Genomic DNA, 21,350 nt, shown 5'->3' on the forward strand with positions numbered 1-21,350 from the left:
TGAGCAGTGGAGGCTAGGTCGTTGAATTTATTCAAGGTTGAGTTAAACAGATTTTTTGATAGTCAAGGGCATCTAGGGTTATGGGAGCAGGCAGCAAAGTGGAGTTAAGGCCTTGTTAGATCGATCTTATTGACTGGCGGGGCAGGCTTGAGAGTCTGAATAGCCTACTTCTCCTGTTTATGTTCTTATGAGGCTGGGAGCTGGCTGGGATTGGGCGGGGTGTGGGGGGGGTGGGGGCGGTTGTTGCCAATTAGCCTCATGCCAGCCTGGACCCAACTGCTGTCACTCATCCTGCCAGGAGGGTGCACTGTGCTGTTGGCCGCTCAATGGAGCTGTCTGTTTCACTCGGCGTGGCGGGGGTTGGGGTGGAGGAGGGAGCAGTTGAGCCAGAGCCTAGGTTGGTTGTAGTGAATTGATGCTGATTTTTTGAACACCATCACTTTGTTCTCTGCTTGTTGAATTACAGCAGCAAACAACAATGACCATAGAAAAGTATCACCAAAACGAAATGCAGAAATATTGCACATCCCAGCATTTGCTGGAAGCAAAAGCCTGTGGAATTATGAGTGGCATGGACAGAGTAGATAGTCAGAAGCATTTTCCCAGGGTGGAAGAGTCAATTACTAAGGGACATAGATTTAAGGTGAGAGGAGAAAACTATAGAGGAGATGTGCGGGGCAAGTTTTTTACCAGAGGGTAGTGAGTGTCTGGAATTCGCTGCCAGAAGAGGTGGTGGAAGCAGGTACAATAGTGGTGTTTAAGAGGCAGCTTGACAAATACATGAATAGGATGGGAATAGAGGGATACGGACCCCGGAAGTGCAAAATGTTTTAGTTGACGGGCAATATGATTGGCTCAGGCTTGGAGGGCCTTAGTGCCTGTTCCTGTGCTGTACTTTTCTTTGTTCTTTGTTCTATGATAATAGTTCCTTCCTCCCTCCTGCACCCTCACCCCGGTGCTAGCCCAAAAATTACCAGATTCATTTGAACCCGGTTTCACAACTTAGTACACTCACTCTTTGATTTGTTGATCTACTGCCAGAACCACCATTCTCCCATACCTTACTTTTTGTACTCAGAAGTGACTGCACGCACTTGTTGCTAGGTAATGTAATGTGGCACTGAGCCATAAATACTAACATTTGTTGTCTCTTGAATTTTCTTATTTTTAACTGGAAGGTGTCAGTGGTTGGAGGTGCAGTGCAGGGTGCAAGCAGTTACTACAATTGGCCTCCCATTTTCTTAGGTTGGGGAAGAGAAAAATCACTGCAGTCTTCCCTGCTGAAAAATCTTTCATTTGTCAGCATCAATTGGGGACATCTTGGGTTTTCAATTTGGAAGCATAAAGGACAAAAACAATGATTTTGTGATGTTTATAGTCTTCGGCATCTCATTAAAGAAGCCACATTAAAGCCGTAGAGAGCCTACAGTGTAGATAGATTCACTCTGAAGCAGAGACTTACTTCAGATGCTGGGAATGTTTCCTGCCAAGCTGAAATGGCTCAGCGGAGGTTTCTTAGAGATTTTTAAACTTATGAATTGTTTTGTTTGGGGGAATAGCTAAAGGCAGTGATGGGGTGAGGGGGGTGGGGGGGGGGGGGTCATTAATTTTAAAATCCACACTGAAATTGAGAAGGAAAATTAGGATTAATTTCTTCAGAGTTGGACTCCATTGTGTCAGCATGTGGTAAAGGCAGAGACCAATGAATTTTATAAGGAAAAATTGGATAAGTATTTGGAGCAGATGGTGATGATGCAGGGCTGTGGGTGGGAGCAGGGCATTGGGATTGGTTTAGATTACTCTACTGAAATACTGAAACAGGCAAAATGGACTACCTCCTATGCTTGACTGGTCAAGTGCTGCTTCGGTTTCTCTCCTCCCTTTTTCCAAAATTCCTTAAATGTTGGTGGGCAGAGAAATGGAGAATGCTGAATTTTAAGCCACTGATCTGCTATCAGTGAACATTTAAAATGTTTAGGTATTGAAATTCCTCCTTTTTATTTTTCTCTTTTCTTTCTCGCCCTTTATATGTGTTAGCTTGTAAGTCATGTCTAATGAACCTAGTTGAATTTTTTGAGGAGATAATTAGTGTAGGAGTGTCTGTGGATGTCATGTGGAAAGACTAGAACAGCTAGCGTGGTTCTCCTTGGAGCAGAGATGGGTAAGAAGAGATTGGTGTTGAGAGGTATTTTAAATCATGATTGGCTTAATAGAGTAAAGAGAAACTGTTTCCACCCCAGAAGAGTCAGTAATGAAAAGATGCATTTAAGGTGATTGGCTAAAGAATCCGAGGAAGTATTTTTGTTTTTCTACACATTGAGTTGTTGTGAACTGGAATGCACTACCTGAAAGGGTGGTGGAAGCAGATTCAGTAGTAAAATTCAAAAATAATTGGATAAACATTGAAATGTGATGAGAATTATAGGGCTGTGGAGAAAAAGATGAGGAGAGGGATTAATTCAATAGTTCTACCTACCATATAGCCAGCACAGATTCGATTGACTAAATGGGCTCCTTCTGTGTCGTATCATTCTATGATTCTGTTTTATTTATATGGACTTCCAGAAAGCTAGATTCCACATATCAAATTGTTAACAAAAATATGAGAATTGGAATCAGAGGCAACCTTTTGCCTTGAGAGAAGAAATGGATTAGGAGGTAGGAGACAGAGTAGGAGCCAAACTCAAATTGGCCAGATGTGTCTATAGACCAGGGACCTATAATAGGGCGCCAACTTTTCACTTAGTGTTGGATGAAGGAAATGAAGGAATAAAGAGTTTATATCTAAGTTTGCTGATGACACCAAGTTAGTTGATGCAATATATAGTGTTTAGATGGGAGGACAAAGTTGTAGAAGGACATTGATAGATTGCCATTGGGGAAAAACTGCAGATGGAGTTCATTGTGGGATAGTTGGTACTCAAGAAAGAAAATTCGCAACATTTTCTAAGTGGCGAGAAGCTAGGAAGTGTGGATGAGCAGTGAGGTTTAAGCATCCCAGAAATCACTAAAAGCTAGTGTATAGACGCAAAAAATCTTTTAAGAGGCTCATGGAATGTTGGCATTTTCTCGAGGACTGGATGGAATATGCGAAGTGGAAGTTATGTTACAGTTGCACTGAACCCCGATAAGATGCCATCTAGAGTACTATGTTCCGTTTTGGGCACCATACCTCAGGAATGCTATTGACCTTGGAGTGTTGCAGTGCAAATTCACCAGAATGATACCAGCATTAAAAAGGAAAAGTTAAGGGCAAGTTATGTAGAATTGGCTTGTATTCCCATTAAGGGGGGATGTTTTAAGATGATTACAGAATTTAATAGGGTAGATAGAGAAACTATTCCCTCTGGGTAGGAGAGTCCAGAACAAAAGAGTATAACTTTCAAATTGGACTAGGCTGTTCAAGGTTGATGTCAGGTAGCACTCCTTCATACAAAGGGTAGCAGAAATCTGGAAAACACCCTCTTCTGAGGTGGAAACAGTTTCTCTTTACTCTATTAAGCCATTCATGATTTAAAATACCTCTAAACACCAATCTCCTCTTACCTTTCTCTGCTCCAACGAGAACCGCCCTAGCTGCTCTAGTCTTCCACATGACATCCATAGACAATCCCACGTAATTACCTCCTCAAAAAATTCAACTAGGTTCATTAGACATGACTTACGAGCTAACACTTGTATATAAAGGGCAAGAAAGAAAAGAGGAAAAAAGAATGGAGGAACTTCATTAAAAGTTTCAAAACTGAGATTGCCTAACAAAAATCCATCAATGATATTCAAGATTAGTGGACCACGGCAGGTTGATGAGCATTTTGACATAGATGAACTATGATCTAACTGAATGATGGACCAGGTTCAAGGGGCTGAACCTGCTGTCCATTATAGGCAGCATGCATAAGAACAAAGGGACAGAAGTAGGCCATTCAGCCCCTTGAAACTGGTCCGTCATTCAGATCATAGCTCATTTGTGTCATCAGTTGCATTGAGATTAGTATGGTTGGAGTCACAGTTTGTATTTACAAGACACACACTTCATAATCTTAGGCAGTGTAAGAAAAAATAGAATGCAGAGGATGAGAATGAAAGCAGACAAGGGGAAAGAAAAACCTAAGTCTGAACTTCTCATAAAATCTCCACAGTGAAGAATTCCAGATACAGGATGTCTGTAATATTGTCTGCAAGCAAGGAGAGGATAAAGTTAGTTGAAATGCAAATTGCAAGCTTATTGGGTTTGCTCTCTTGCTTAATTAGTACTAAACTGGAGATTAAATCTAATTATGTGCCAGAATCAGATGTTTTTTGGACCAAATTTGGGAGTCTGAGGATCAATCTGACCAGTTGACTCCAGGGTTGCTGCCACCTGCCCGAGACACGCAGATTAGGAGCCAGTGGCTCTGGCACCTCAATAGGTTCAATATAAAAGTGCATCTGACTACGGATCAGAAGATTCCAGGTTCAACCCCTGGCTGGCTTGGGGGCAAAGCTCTTAAAAATAGTTCACAAACTCCAGTTAAATTTAAGGAAAACATCTCTTTCGATGCTGCACCTTTCTGAGGGGAAGGAGTTGTTGAGTTGAATTTGAAAATGCAGATCATTGTGAAAACCCTCACGGGGAAAACGATAACCCTCAAGGTTGAACCCTCAGATATCATTGAAAATGTAAAAGCTAAGATTCTGGACAAGGAAGGTATTCTCCCTGATTAGCAGTGACTTATCTTTGCTGGAAAGCAGTTGGAGGATGGCCATACACTCTCTGATTACAACATCCAAAAAGAATCAACTTTGCACCTTGTATTGAGACTTCATGGTGGTGCCAAGAAGAGGAAGAAGTCGCCTTACACCACACCAAAGAAAAACCAGCATAAGAGGAAGAAGGTCAAGTTTGCTGTCCTCAAATATTACAAGGTTGATGAATATGGGAAAATCTATTGTCTGCGGCGTGAATGTCCTTCTGAGAAGTGTGGTGCTGGTGTGTTCCAGGCCAGTCATTTCAACAGGCAATACTATGGGAAGTGCTGTCTGACATACTGTTTCAACAAGGCCGAAGATGCATAATTAAACTGTTTGTAATAAACTATGCTGGAAAATGAAAAATAAAATAAAAGCAGTTTTACATGTGCAGTGAAGCATATGTTGCTGCTTATTCAGATTGCAGGAGATTGTCCACTGGCGTTTGCACTGCTCAGTCCATAGCAGAACTGTGGATTATGATCCTTCGGCTGTTTTCCTGTGCTAAAGGTCTGTATAATATATATGCAAAGTGTAGTTGGAAAACCTATGGCTGTACTTTTGGCAGCAGGATAAAGGAGTCAAACTAAATTATTTTAACTCTCGGAGCCAATCATGTAAATGGGTCTTCCAGAATCCACTTTGACCAAGCAGCAATAGAAAACAGCGCAATGGGGATTTGACTAGAGTGTAACACACAAAAAGAAACCACCTTAAAACACATTTTTAACTGAAATGAGTAATAAGATATAGCATAGAGATTGGCTGTCTGATCTGAGCCTGTGTTTTTCGCTGAGGCCCTTCATTAAATCTCACTTTCCTGATCTCTTTCCCACCACCCCCCTCCTGCCCCACCATTACCCATTGACATTCCTCTTTTTCGAATTTTTTTTCAAAGAAAATTATGGACTTGCTTTAACAGTGGTTTTGTCACAGAGACTGGCATATTGTAACAGCTCTCTGAGCATCGAACTTATTTTTTAAACTTTCCCTTTAATTCTTTATAGAAAAAGTTAATTTCCAGGATTTGCCGTCTGTTTTGGTTAATTAGATTTTTAATGGTAATTGTTGAAATTGCTCTATTTATGTATATTTGATCTAAACCGGAGTCATGATCAAAATTGAATTTCAAATCATTGCTGATTTTACATGGCTGTGAGCTTTTTTTGATATGTGAACTGAAGGGTTTGTGGTCTTTGCTTTTCCTGTCAATCTCAGATCTGCGGAATGCTCTGCAATCACTGTGTGTTACAGTCTAGCTTCTGTTGCCTTGGTTTTGCAGACCAAATAAAAGCGAGCAATACTAGGCATCAAGTTTTATCCAGCTATTGGTGAGCGAGAACTGCAAACAGAACAGGCAAGGGAGAAAGCGAGTTGTTGGTCACTGATTTTAAAACCGGAATGGGATTGGCAGACTCTGAAGATGGAGCTCGTTTCTGATTCTCAAGATGTAAGTCGTCAGACCAGTGGACTGTGCAAAAATAGATTTTTCAATTTACAAATGACTCTACCTTGTCTCTGTGCATGTTTCTTTTCCTCCAAATAATGAGTTCCAAACTTGCATTCATCAATGCTCCTTTAGAGAGTTCTTGTAAAATAGTTAAACATTGGAATCATGTGAAAATAATAAAGCAGAAAAAGAAACTGGCAAATGCACATTTAGTTTACAGTGACTGCCTAGCTCTGTAGAGCACTAGTTAACTGCAGTGCTATCCTATACCATTAAGGAAAAGCAATCAACTAAGTCACTAATCCTAACTCTGAAAACTTCAAAAAAAAAAACTCCATCTTGCCAACATTTTTCATACCATCTATAAATTTTGTTTTATTTTGGGGACACCATTTCAGTGACTTACAATATGAATGATTGGATCAGTCACCCAGGTTAATTTCAAAGAAGCAGAACTTGGATCTGTGTGTCACAAAACCCAGAAAATGTTGGAATGAGAGGGATTGGGGAAAGGAATTCATGTTTAGCTAGTTTTTAATTCTTTAAATTCCAGATTAATACCATTTCTTGCCTGCAGCCGAACACTACCTGGTGACATCTAAGTAAGTGAGAGAAATTAAAGTATTGTGTATTCAGGAATAAATCTGGTTAACATTAACCTACTGCTGTAATAGTTTTTCTAAGCTCCATAAAATCAGCAGGAAAGTTTGCTGCTCAATACCTGCTTTCAATAATCATGATTGCAGTCTGGCATTGACTGAGGGCATAAGATGAAAACCTGACCTTTTAAAAAATTATGCACTAACATAAGCAGCTCATACAATTGCTGTTTTTATATTTGTCTGCTAATTTTCTTGAAGGGACCTCTTTCTGATCTTTCCTGATTTTTGTCTTTTCTCCTTGATAACACTCTTCTCTTCCCCATGAGACAAAAATAAAATTATTAAAGATATTAAAACTGTAGAGCCAATGTGAACATAGAATGGTTACAGCACAGGAGGCGGCTCTTCGGCCCACTGTGTCTGTGCCTGTTCTGTATCTCTCAGTAGGAAAACCCCCTCATCCCAGGGACCAATTTAGTGAACTTTTTGTACCACCTCCAATGCAATATATCCTTCCTTAAATGTGAAGACCAAAACACAGGATTCCAGATGTGGCCTCACCAAAACCTTGTTCAATCGCAGCAACACTTTATACTTGTATTCCAATCCCCTTGCAATAAAGGCCAACATGCCATTTGTCTTCCTAATTGCTTGCTGCACCTGCATGCTAAGTTTCTGCATTCCTTGTATAAAAAATTCTGCTTTTCTATTCTTACGACCAAAGTGAATAGCTTCACACTTCTCTACATTATACTCCATCTGCCATCTTCTTGCCCACTCACTTAACCAGCTTTTATCCCTTTGTGAACCCTTAGTGTCCCCCTCGTAGCTTACTTTCCTACCTGGCTTTGTATCATCAGCAAACTTGGAAACCCTACATTTGGTTCCTTCATCTAAGATATAGATTATAAATAACTGAGGCCCCAACATTGATTCCCCACTAGTAACGGTAAGTTAATGGCCCATTTATTTCTACTTGTTTCCTATCCTTTAATCAATCCAGTTTGTAGTTGGTGGCACACTCACCTCTGCATCACAAGGTTCCAGGTTTAGGTTCCACCCCAGGGCTTGAGTACAAAAATCAAGGACGACACTTCAGTGCAACACTGACTGAGCACTACACTGTCAGAGATGCTGTCTTTCAGATGAGACGTTAAACCGAGGCCCCATCTGTCTGCTCGAGTGGAGGTAAAAGATCCCATGGCGCTATTTTGAAGAGCAAGGGAGTTATCCCCGGGGTCCTGGCCAGTACTTATCCCTTAATCAACATCAGATTATCTTGTTATTATTGCATCGCTGCTTGTGGGAGTTTGTTGTGTGTTTCCTACATTTTCCAGGCACAACACTTCAAAGAATAATTCATTGGCTACAATATACTTTGAGGCATCCAATGATAGTGAAAAGCACTGCAAGTCTTTCTCTCTTCTCTATCAATGCTAATATATTAGCCCAACCCCCTGGGTCTTTATGTTGTGCAATAACTTTTTATGTGCCAATAATTTTGAAAAACCAAATATACTGCATTCACTGGTTTCCCTTTATCTACCCTGCTAATTACATTCTCAAAAAACTTCTCTGGATTTGTCAAACACAGTTTCTCTTGCACTCTGAAGAAGAATCATAAGGACTCAAAAAGTTAACCCTGTTTCTCTCTCCACAGATACTGCCAGACCTCCTGAGTTTTTCCAAAGTTTTCTGGTTTTATTTCTCTTTCACCTAATTAGATCAGTCTAATAACAAAGTGATCTCATTATAGCACTTGGAACACAATACACAATGTTGGAAAGCTACACTTTGATTAAGGTCACAAAACAACATACCCTACCGCTAATGGGATTAATTTCCTCTGAATACTATTGTTCCTGCAGCAATTAATGAGTTTAAGTTGCTTTCTGAACTTTTCGGACAATCATTAAATCAGTGTACTGAAAATAGCATACAGGAAATTAAACACTTAAGAGTTGTACTGTAAGAGCCCATTATTATTGCCATCTTAGGGAGTTGATTTTGAATTCTGTTGCTCAGCTTTACCAAATGTAGTACAAAGTCTCATTCAATCTGTAAATTTATTGTTGAAGATTCCCTTTTTTAGAGCATTTGTTTGCTCGTCTCATCAGGTCGTGAACATAAGAGCAGGGGAAATGGAACTTATGTATTCAGTGTTGTTCTTCTTGTTCCTGGGTCAGCTATGACACTGGTTAAAGTTCCCTCTACTCTGACCTGTAAGCGCGCAATATCCCAAATGCAATCAGCACCATTCTTGAGTTTCTTTCCTACTTCCTACACCAGCCACTATTAAGACTGCTCTTATAGCATAGTAGCCAAATTACAGCAATTTGTGCCAAATGTAGGCAATTTTCTGTTCCTATCAGGAATTGGCTAAATGAAGTTCATTTCAAGTATGACCTTGCAACTGGCAGAGAGCGGATGGTTTAAGAAAGACTTGCACATCCATAGAGGACAGTAGGAAGAAGAGTAGGTCATTCAACCCCTCAAGTCTGTTCTACAATTGTCAGATCATGGTTGATCTGTATCTTAGAATCAGGGAGGATTAATGGAGTTATTTTCCTAAATACCCTTGCCTAACAATCTGTCAATGTCAGCTTTGAATTTTTAGATTAAATGTAGCTTCATCTTTTTTGGAAGGAGAGTTCCAGATTTCTACAACCCTTTGTGTGAATTAGTGCTTCCTGCAATTTTAATGCCCCTTGATCTAAACTCCTTCACCTGAGGAAATAGTTTCTCCCTATCAAATCCTTTAATTGTCTCAAAATGGATCACCCCTTAATCATCATCTATGCTCAAGGGAAGATAAGACCAGCCTCTGCAATCTATCCTCAAGAAATACTGCACTGCATTCCCTTCAAGACCACTATAACTTTCCTCAGATGTAGTACTCAGAACTGAATGCAGTACTCCAGATGTGGACCAATCAGAGCCTTATGCAACTGTAGCATAACCTCCATTCCATTGTATTCCAGTCCCCTTGAGGTAAAAGCTAATATTCCATTAAACTTTTAAGTTACTTTTCATAGCTGCAGTCCACTAATTTTATGTTAACTCTATGTGGACCCCTAAATTCTCCCCGCTTCTCTATGGTTCCTTCCCTCTTGCCATTTGGGAAATAATTTGACCACGTTTTAGGTCCAAAGTGGATGATCACATACCTAGAGGAGGGGGAAACAAAGCAGAACTTGAACTTGTACATTGGGCAAACCTAAAGGGTGATGTGCACCAAAATAATAATAGGGCGGGGAAGGAAACTGCATTAGAAAGAACATTTACTCCTGCCACCAACTGAAAGTGCAGCAGGAACAGTTGTAACTGCACACTTGACCCACACTGCAGCCACTGGCACATGCGCAACTGTACCTGATGTTGGCAGTAGGATGGAATTTTTCTATGTCCAAATTACTGTATGAAATCTGGTTTTGTAAAGCTGCCTATTTACATCACAATTGATGAGTGTTAGTGCTGTGATTGGCAGTGGATGTATTATTAAAGCTCTGCAATGATATCAAGGTAGAGAAATGGCTGCAGCTTCAGAGTTAAAGCCCACGCGCACACACACTCTCTCTTTCTCTCTCATGCACACAAACTCTGTCGTGTACGCGCGCACACACTCTCTCTGTCATGCACGCACGTACACACACACACTCTCGTACACTCACTCACACTCATACTCACTCTCTCGTGTACTCACACTCACACCCACACACACACTCTCATACAAACCCACACACACTCTCGTACACACACACGCACACACACTCTCGTACATACACTCTCACTCTTGTACACACACACTCACTCTCGCACACGCACGTGCACTTTCTCATGCACGCTCTTAACCAATTAACTTGCCACAGCCCATAATAAATCAGACAATGAAAATACAGAAAATAAATCAATTTATTTAAATGCTATTTTTCTCCTTGCGTGTTAAGCCTTTGTGCAGGGAGCCCCTCACAGGTAGATCCATTTGATGATAATTGGACTCTTAATCCCAGGAACAGTACTTCGAATCCTGCATGAAATTATGAAGTATTTTATTCAAAATACTTTTCTTTAATTTTTTTTTAAGTAAAAATCTATGTCAATTCTCTATATTGCAAGTTAGGAATCTCATTTATTGATATTTCCTGATTATATATCTTCACCATTCACTGAATCAGAAGCATGTTTTACAGAGGAACAGTTGATAAATGATAGGTAATGTGGATACAAGAACTTGGAAATGGTTAAGGAACTGCATGGACCCAAAAACGGATAACTTGAACTTTATTGTTCATCTGTGTCAAGCCAATTTGTTTGTTTTAATGCATCAGCTGATGCTCTGATACTGACACTGAGACTGCAACTAAACATGTGCAGGAAATAAGTGTTGCAGCACAAATAAAGACAACCAAGTCATATAGTGCTAATAGCATACCAAAAATGCTAAATAATCACGGGGCAAAATAGGGGGGGAAAATAAATACAATAACTATCACTAGAGAAGAACTACTAGGGAAACTAACGGGGCTAAAGGTCGATAAGTCACCCGGACCTGATGGGTTGCATCCTAGGATATTAAAGGAAATAGCTGCAGAGATAGTGGATGCACCGGTAGTAATCTTCCAAGAACCCTTAAATTCTGGAGAAGTCCCAAAGGATTGGAAAACTGCCAATGTAACGCCTGTAGTCAAAAAGGGAGGGAGACAAAAATTGGGTAACTATAGGCCAGTTAACTTAACATCTGTCATTGGGAAAATGTTGGAGTCTATTATAAAGGATGTAATAGCAGAGCATTTAGAAATGCATAACCTAATCAAGCAGAGTCAGCATGGCTTCATGAAGGGGAAATCACGCCTGACAAATTTATTAGAATTCTTTGAGGAGGTAACAAGCAGGATAGATAAAGGGGTACCAGTAGATGTAATATATTTAGATTTCCAAAAGGCGTTCGATAAGGTACCATACATAGAGCTACTTAATAAGATAAGAGCCCGTGGTGTTGGGGGTAGTATATTAGCCTGGACAGAGGACTGGCTAACTAATAGAAGTCAGAGAGTTGGGATACAGGGGGCATTTTCAGGATGGCAGCTTGTAACAAGTGGAGTGCCACAGGGATCAGTGCTGGGGCCACAATTATTTACAATATATATTAATGACTTGGATGAGGGAAATTAATGTACTATCGCCAAGTTTGTGGATGGCACAAAAATAGGTGGGAAGGCAAGTGAGGAGGATGACACAAAGAGGGATATAGACAGGTTAAGTGAGTGGGCGAAAATGTGGTAGATGGAATATGATGTGGGCAAGTGTGAGGTTATGCACTTTGGTGGGAAGAATAGAGCTGAATATTATTTAAATGGAGAAAGACTGAAGAAAGCTGCAGCACAGAGGGATTTCGGGGTTCTCGTGCATGAATCACAAAAAGCTAGCATACAAGTTCAGGTAATAGGGAAGGCGAATCAAATGTTGGCCTTTATTTCAAAGGGAATGGAGTATAAAAATAAGGAAGCCTTGCTAAAATTATACAAGGCACTAATTAGACCACACCTCAAATTCAGTGAACAGTTTTGGTCCCCTTATCTAAGGAAAGATAGACTGGCATTGGAGGCAGCCCAGAGAAGGTTCACTAGGTTGATCCCAGGCATGGAGGGATTTTCTTATGAGGAGAGGTTGAGTTGGTTGAGCCTGTGCTCATTGGAGTTTAGAAGAATGAGAAGCAACCTTATTGAAAGATATAAGATTCTTAGGGGGCTTGACAGGGTAGATGCTGAGAGGTTGTTTCCCCTTGTGGGAGTGTCTAGGACCAGAGGGCATAATCTCAGAGTAAGGGGGTGCTCATTTAAAACAGATGAGGAGGAATTTCTTGTCTCAGGATAGTCAATCTGTGGAATTCTTTACCTCACAGGACTGTGGAGGCTGAATTGTTAAGTATATTCAAGGCTGAGATAGACAGATCTTTACTCAGTAAGGGAATGAAGCGTTATGGGGAAAAGGCAGGAAAGTGGAGTTGAGGATTATCAGATCAGCCATTGAATGGCGGAGCAGTCGATGGGTCGAATGGCCTGCTTTTACCCCTGTGTCTTATTGTCATATCCTTTGATCCTGCTCTCCCTCCCCCCCACTTCCTGACTCAGATCATGGTTGAACTTCGACATAAGCTCTACTTTTCAACCCTTTCTCCATTTACCTCACTACCAAAAAATCTGTCTCATTCTTGAATGTACCCAGTGGCTGAGCATCCACAGCCATCTGTGGTAAACAATTCCAAAGATTCATAAGCCCTTGAGTGAAAAAACACTCATCTTAATCCTAAAGGGTAACTCCTTATCCTGAGAGTGACTTCCTACTTTTAGACTCTTCAGCCAAGAGGAACAGCCTCTCAGCATCTACCTAGTTAAGCCTTTTAAAAGTATTTGTTCCAATGAGATCACCTCAAATTCTACAAAACTTCAGAATAAAGGCCCAGCCGACTCAATCTCTCGTTGAGTACAGGAATCAATCTAGTGAACTTTTGTTGCACCCCATATAAGCCAGTGATCTTTCTTGGGTAAGGAGATCAAAGCTCCCCAGAGTCATGGTCTCATCAAATCCCGAAATCGTTATATGCCAACCCCTTTGCAATAAAAGCTAACATATCAGTTGCCTTCCTAATTCCTTATTGTACCTACATGTTTCTGTGTTTCTTGACAAGAACACCCAAATCCCTCTGATTACCAACATTTAATAGTGTCTCAGCTTTTGAAATTCCTCCTTCCAAAATGGATAATTGCACACTTCCCCACGTAATACTCCATCATCTGCCATCATCTTACTTGGACGTTTAGCCAATTTATATCCTTTTGCCACCTTTTACATCATCCTCATCATAACTTCTCACCTAACTTTGTTTCATCGGCGAGTTTGGATGCATTGCACTGGGTCCTCTCATCTAAGGCATTGATATATATTGTAGATAGCTGAAGGTCAAACACTGATTCTTGCGGCACCCCACTAGTTACACCATTGCATCCCATAAATGACCAGTTTATTCCTATTCTGCTTTCATTCCTCAACCTGCTAGTTGAGAAACCTGTGAATGGGCTCTCTACTGCAAGCCTGCCTTCACTGGTCAGTATATGCATTGGGATTCTTACAGCATCACACGCTATAAGATTGGCCTTAACGGCAACAGCGTTAATAGGGCTGGAGCCATTTACTCACTGTGCAAGCTTGATGCTGAAATAGGGCGCATCAAATCAGGATAATGCCGACCCCGATCATTGCTCACTGTATATCGCGCAAATTCATGAATGGGCTTAAGGCCGCTACTTTCAGTCCCGAAGAGTGCCCAGTTCACCTCAGATTACCCAATGTGTCCACAGTTTGAACAACAGATGAAGCTAGCCGGTTCACGCTGCTAATATGTAGTAACAATACGAGTGATGTCCTCCACTAATAGGATGCTGCCATCAAGCCAAAAACAAGTTCTGCCTACCACAAATGAGTAATGTGGTGTATGAATTTCAGTGCTGGTGTGATGCCAGTTATGTAGGCCATTCGCCCCAACCCCTGGTGGATCATTATCAAACAGTACGTCCCTTCAGCTGTTCGCAACAGGTAGAGCACTGACCGTACTCAACCAGCCTGTGCTTGCAAAACTCAGAACATAGTGGCCAACATTAGATGTAATTCTGCAATTGGGCAGGACTTACTAAACAATCATGGCTGTGCAAAGAATTACACTCAGATTATCAGTCCAGGCTTGCAATGTGGCTCACTAACATGTGCTAGAAGCTACGTATATTTATACGCAGGGCCCTGTCTTTGCGAACAGAATATGTCCAAGCATTGTGCCTTTTTCAACTAAACAAAAACTTGGGGGACAACTATTCCCTGGTGCATTCCCCATGGCAACACCTCAACTGACCATGGTCGACTTGCTTGGTTTGAATTTAAACAACGTGGGGGCATAACTGTTCCCTGGTGCATTCTCCATGGCAACGTTTAAACCAATCAGAGCCCTCTTGCCAACCAATCAGCACCCTTTTCTCATAAAATATAAATTCTTGTTCCCTTTGAAACTTGATATTCTTGCAGTCCTGATGAATACAAGACGAAAAGCTTTGACAGCATGTCTCTTTGTTTCAGCAATACTGTTTTCTCTCCGTTAACCAATCCTCAGCCCATGCTAACATGTGATCCGCGATCCTGTGAGCCTTTATCCCTGTAACCACTCATCTTATCAAAAGGCTTTTGAAAATCCAAATTTATTTCATCCACTGGTTGCTCCTCATTTGTTCTGTTAGTTACATGCTCAAAAGATTTGTGAAACCCGATTTTTGTACCCAAGCATGTTTTGCAATTCTAGTGTGTCCACATTTGAGACGTGAAACTTTTATGTACAGCAGGAGGAGGGAGGCTTATAAATAAGTTTGTGCCGCTAGGATCTTTTAATGTTGTAGCAAAGGATGAGTGCTATGGAGTTTGAGTTGTTTTTTGGTGAAGCTACAGAGTTTGAAGTACCCAAGATCAATGAGAAGTGCAGTATGTCTGATTGTATGGCAGCTGGTACATGGTCTAGTTAGTTGCAAGTGAAACGTGACTGTTGATAGCATTGTGAAGGTAAAAGCCAAGGAAGAGACCTTGGGTTCCAAAATAACTGATGGAATCTATGACACCTACAGTTAGCAGGGCGTGAGAATCAATGTTAATACTGCATCTAGTTGATTTTATGCTCTGTCCTTTGTGGTTAGTAGAGTTGATTTCTTCAGTTGTATTAGTCCTTTCTTGCACTGTACCAGGTTTCAAAGTAGTTCATTGGATTAGGATACAGATGCAATATTAAATGATTTGGGATATTATGATCACGAGTGTGAAAGGCACTGCATAAACACCAATTCCCCTATGTGCTTTTAGTGAAAACTATATGTCACATTCCTCCTGACACTAATTTGGGCTTAGTTTAAGCAGTGAGTTTAGACAGTGAGTCTATTGCATTTATACAGTAACATTGCTCCATTCAGCGTATTTCAATGATGAGGCAGGCAGCGAGATTCCATTTTCCAGAACCTAATGGCGGAGTAGTGCAAATCACAGAGAAACTTTCGGATTTTTTAGTTTAACTGTGTATTTGCCCCTCTTCTGAAATTGTTGTACCATTTGTGCATAAATAACACGGGGAGGTAATGGTATGGTGGTATTGTCGCTGAACTACTAATCCAGAGCCCCAGGGTTTGAATCCCGCTGCGACACTAAAATTCAATAGAAATCTGGAATTAAAAGTCTGAAGACCATGAAACCATTGTCGATTGTTGTAAAAACCCACCTGGTTCACTAATGTCCTTTAGGGAAGGAAATCTGCCATCCTTACCTGGCCTGCCCTAAATGTGACTCCAGACAGACCCAGAGCAATGTAGTTAACTCTTAAATGCTCTCTAAAATGGCCACTCAGTTGTATCAAACCGCTACAAAGTCTCATAAAAGGAATGAAACCAGATGGACCGCCCAGTATCGACCTAGGCACCGGAAATGACAAAGGCATACCCAGCCCTGTCAGCTCTACAAAGCCCTCCTAACTAGCACCTGGGGGCGAGTGCCAAAATTGAGAGAACTGTCTCATTAGTCAAGCAACAGCCTGACATAGTCATCCTCACGGAATTATACCTTACAGACAATGCCCCAGACACCACCATCACCCACCGGCAGGACAGACCCAACAGAGGTGGCGGCACAGTGGTATACAGACGGGAAGAAGTTACCCTGGGAATCCTCAACATCGATTCCATGAAGTCTCGTGGCACTAGGTCAAACATGGGCAAGGAAGCTTTCTGCTGGTTACCACGTACCACCCTTTCTCAGCTGATGAATCAGTGCTCCTCCATGTTGAACACCACTTGGAGGAAGCACTGAGGGTGGCAAGGGCGTAGAATGTACTTTGGATGGTCTTCAATGTCCATTACCAAGAGTGGCTTGGTAGTACCACTACTGACCGAGCTGGCCAAGTCCTAAAGGACGTAGCTACTAGTCTGGGTCTGTGGCAGGTGGTGAGGGAACCGACAAGAGGGAAAAACATATTTGACCTCATCCTCACCAACCTGCCTGCCGCAGATGCATCTGCCCATGCCAATGTCGGTAGGAGTGACCACCACACAGTTATTGTGGAGATGAAGCCCTGCCTTCACAATGAGGAGACCCTCCATCATGTTGTGTGGCACTACTACCGTGCTAAATGGAATAGATTTCAAACAGATATAGCAACTCAAGACTGGGCATCCATGAGGCACTGTGGGTCATCAGCAGCAGCAGAACTGTATTCGAATACAATCTGTAATCTCATGGCCCGGCATATCCACCACTCAACCAATATCATCAAGCCAGGAGATCAACCCTGGTTCAATGAAGAGTGCAGGAGGGTATGCCAGGGAGCAGCACCAGACATATCTAAAAATGAGGTGTCAACCTGGTGAAACTATAACACAGGACTACTTGCATGCCAAACAGCAAGTGAAAGACTGAGCTAAGCGATCCCACAACCAACAGATTAGATCTAAGCTCTGCAGTCCTGTCACATCCAGTCGTGAATGGTGGTGGGCAATTGAACAACTCACTGGAGGAGGAGGCTCCATAAATATCCCCATCCTCAATGATGTGAGAGCCCAGTACATCAGTGCAAAAGGTAAAGCTGAAACATTTGCTACAATCTTCAGCCAGAAGTACCAAGTGGATGATCCACCTTGGCTTCCTCAGGAGGTCCCCAGCATTATAGATGCCAGACTTCAGCCAATTCGATTCACTCCACGTGATATCAAGAAATGGCTAAAAGCACTCGATAGTGCAAAGGCTATGGGCCCTGACAATATTCCGGCAATAGTACTGAAGACTTGTGATCCAGAACTTGCCGCACCGCTAGCCAAGCTGTTCCAGTACAGCTACAACATCTACCCAGAAAATTGCCCAAGTACGTCCTGTACATAAAAACCAGGACAAATCCAACCTGTCCAATTACTGCCCCATCAGCCTACTCTACATCATCAGTAAAGTAATGGAAGGGGTCAGCAGCAGTGCTATCAAGCAGCACTTGCTTAGCAATAACCTGCTCGCTGATACCCAGTTTGGGTTCCGCCAGGGCCATTCAGCTCCTGACATCATTACAGCCTTGGTTCAAACATGGACAAAAGAGCTGAACGTCCGAGGTGGGGTGAGTGTGACTGCTCTTGACATCAAGGCCGCATTTGACCGAGCGTGGCATCAAGAAACTCTAGCAAAACTGGAGTCAATGGGAATCAAGGAAAACTCTCCACTGGTTGGAATCATACCTAGCACAAAGGAAGATGGTTGTGGTTGTTGGAGGACAGTCATCTCAGCTCCAGGACATCACTGCAGGAGTTCCTCAGGGTAGTCTCCTCGGCCCAACCACCTTCAGTTGCTTCATCAATGACCTTCCTTCCATTGTAAGGTCAGAAGTGGGGATGTTCGCTGATGATTGCACAATGTTCAGCACTATTCACGCCTCCTCAGATACTGAAGCAGTCCATGTCCAAATGCAGCAGTCTTGGGCTGACAAGTGGCAAGTAACATTCACGCCACACAAGTGCCAGGCAATGACCATCTCCAACAAGAGAGAACCTAACCATCGCCCCTTGATGTTCAATGACATTACCATCATTGAATTCCCCACTATCAACATCTGGGGGGTTACCATTGACCCGAAACTGAACTAGACTAGCCATCTAAATACTGTGACTTCAAGACCAGGCCAGAGGCTAGGAATCCTGCAATGAGTAACTCACCTCCTGACTCTCCAAAGCCAGTCCACCATCTACAAGGCACAAGTGACGAGTGTGATGAAGTACTTCCCACTTGCCTGGATGAGTGCAGCTCCCAGGACAAAGCAGCCCACTTGATTGGCGCCACATCCTCAAACATTCACTCAATCCACCACCGACGCACAGTAGCAGCAGTGTGTACCATCTACAAGATGCATTGCAAGAATTCACCAAGGCTCCTTAGACAGCACCTTCCAAACCCACAAGCAGTACCTTATAGAAGGACAAGGGCAGCAGTTAGATGGGAACATCACCACCTGGAAGTTCCCCTCCATCCTGACTGGGAAATATATTGTGGTTCCTTCACTGTCACTAGGTCAAAATCCTGGGACTCCCTTCCTAAGAGCACTGTGGGTGTACCTACACCACATGGACTGCAGCAGTTCAAGAAGGCAGCTCACCATCACCTTCTCAAGGGCAACTAGGGATGGGCAATAAATGCTGGCCCAGCCAGTGAAGGCCACATCCCGTGAATGAATAAAAAAAAAGCACAGTTAATAAATAATTAGCCTCGCCCCTATTTTGACAACAGAATCTGATGCTATGAATTCAGCAACTCCAGGAATTTAAACTGATCTTGAACCTGAACTAACTCAAATTATGGCTAATTTAATGACTCTATGGTCTGTCTGAATCCTGTACGTCACCCTAAAAGAGTTAAAAATGTACCTGCCACTTCCTTGCTGACTCTGGCCATTCTGTAGCTGGGTGACATTCCATGAGCGGGTCTCTGATAATGCATATTTCTTGTATGTTATGGGGTAAACTGGCTGCACAGGTCCTGTGATAAATTTTGATGCGCAGCTGCTCTCCATCCAGCATGGAAGCGAAATATAAAAGAACATTTAACGTAATCACAATTTTAACCTCGTATTTCATTGTTCTCCAGATTCTAGAAGATTTTGGCTGCCATTTTGAAAGTTTAATATTACAGACAGGCCCACCCCTACCTGGGACTGAGGGAAATATAAATTATAATTATGAATATATATCATAGTATGTCATCTTAACTCCTGACAGTTCTATATAAGTCAACTATGTAAATGTAAAAGAGTTGAATAACAAAACTGTATTCAGTAGTTTGCTGAATTTTGATCAATTGGGCATTTGAAAGGAATGGGAGGCTAGCAAGGGGAGCATCAGGTAAAATTGAGCCTTGAGCTGACATTAGTATGAATAAGAGTTTTGACAGCAGTGACAATAAGAGAGGAGGCAGACGGTGGCCGGGATTTTCCCGTCCTGTCATGGTGGGATTCAGCGGCCCAGCCAAAAGTCCATTGACTTTCAGCGGGGCCAGAAAATCCCACCTGTTGTCGCAGAGGTGGTAGAATGAAATTTGGGATACGAAACTTGGCTCTGGGCCTAACAAGGCGCCAATGTTGGGCAGTTTCAGCCTGATGCAGATGTAAAAAATGCAAAATATATTAGTTGATACCTACCACCTGGCTTTGTGGAAAGATGCAGAGCATAATAAATATGTTCTTTTACAAATATTTTACAGCCCTTTGTTCTTTCGTGGAAATTTTGCTCCCACTGGTTTCTTGTGGTTTGTTGTGTGTAGAATCTCAGCTTTCATAACAGCAACTCTCCCTGCATCACTTGGTTACACATCAAAATGGAATTGTTTTTATCATGTCTGACTATAAATGCATGAGCTTATTTTCATTATGCAGATTGTAACCTGGATGCTTATGCCAGGTCATGACTACTGATGTTTTCATCATTGTTGCTCTTGTTCATTTTTGTATTGATATTTGAGTTCCTTACAAAAAGCAAATTACTGCAGATGCTATAAATAGGAAAAACTCAGCAGGCCAGGCAGCATCTGTGGAGAGAGACAGAGTTTCATTTCAGTTCATGAGAACTGAAGAAAGATAGAAATGGAGGAATTTTTAAGCCAGGGGAGTGGGGGGAAGGGCAGGAAGAACAAAGGAGAAGGTCTGTGGTAGGGTGGAGGACAGGAGAGATTAAATGACAAAAGGTTTCATGATGCAACAGCCAAAGAGATTGATAATGGATATAGTAAAGAAACAAAAACAGCAATTGCTGGAAAAACTCAGCAGGTCTGACAGCATCTGTGGAGAGGAAGACAGAGTTAACGTTTCGAGCCCGTATGACTCTGAAGTTCTGATGAAGAGCCATATGGACTTGAAACGTTAACTCTGTCTTCCTCTCCGCAGATGCTGTCAGACCTGCTGAGTTTTTCCAGCAATTTTTGTTTTTGTTTCAGATTTCCAATATCCGCAGTATAGTAAAGAAACAGATGGGGTGTGAAGAGCTACATAAAAACTATCTAAATGTAACACGAAGGGCTAAAGAAAGAAGCAAGATGAAGACTAACCCAGTAAATCAAAGAAGAGAAGCATATACATAGAACAAGAGGGATGCAGAGGTTATGGCCTAAAGTTTTTGAACTCAATGTTGACTCCAGAAAACTGTAGTGTCAATTCGAAAGATAAGGTGCTGTTCCTCGAGCTTGAATTGAGCTTCGCTAGAACACTGTAGCAGGCTATGGACAGAAAGGTCAGCATGGGCGCAAGGTGGAAAGTTAAAATGACAAGCAACCGAAAGCTTAGAATCGTACTTGTGGACTGAATAGAGGTGTTCCACAAAGTGGCCGCCCAGTCTACTTTTGGTCTTCCCAATGTAGAGGAGACCACATTGTGAGCAGCGAATACAATGTACTAAATTGAGAGAAGTGCAAATAAATCGCTGTTTCACTTGAAAGGAATGTTTGGGCCTTGGACAGTAAGTAGGGAAGAGAGGTGT

The 21,350-nt window shown here is 41.9% G+C and overlaps 1 protein-coding gene and 1 pseudogene across 9 annotated transcripts in view; both read left to right on the plus strand.

Annotated features, from left to right (window-relative positions):
- The window catches only part of atxn1a (ataxin 1a), a 390,269-nt gene that overhangs the window by 270,078 nt on the left and 98,841 nt on the right, over nucleotides 1–21,350 (plus strand). The window lies entirely within an intron of this gene.
- On the plus strand, nucleotides 4,578–6,493 carry LOC144673551 (ubiquitin-ribosomal protein eS31 fusion protein pseudogene; annotated as a pseudogene). The gene has a single exon (XR_013574373.1). The product of XR_013574373.1 is annotated as a ubiquitin-ribosomal protein eS31 fusion protein pseudogene (transcript).

The sequence above is a fragment of the Cetorhinus maximus genome, chromosome 3 (assembly GCF_964194155.1).
Source record: "Cetorhinus maximus chromosome 3, sCetMax3.hap1.1, whole genome shotgun sequence".
In the NCBI taxonomy this organism is placed as follows: Eukaryota; Metazoa; Chordata; class Chondrichthyes; order Lamniformes; family Cetorhinidae; genus Cetorhinus; species Cetorhinus maximus.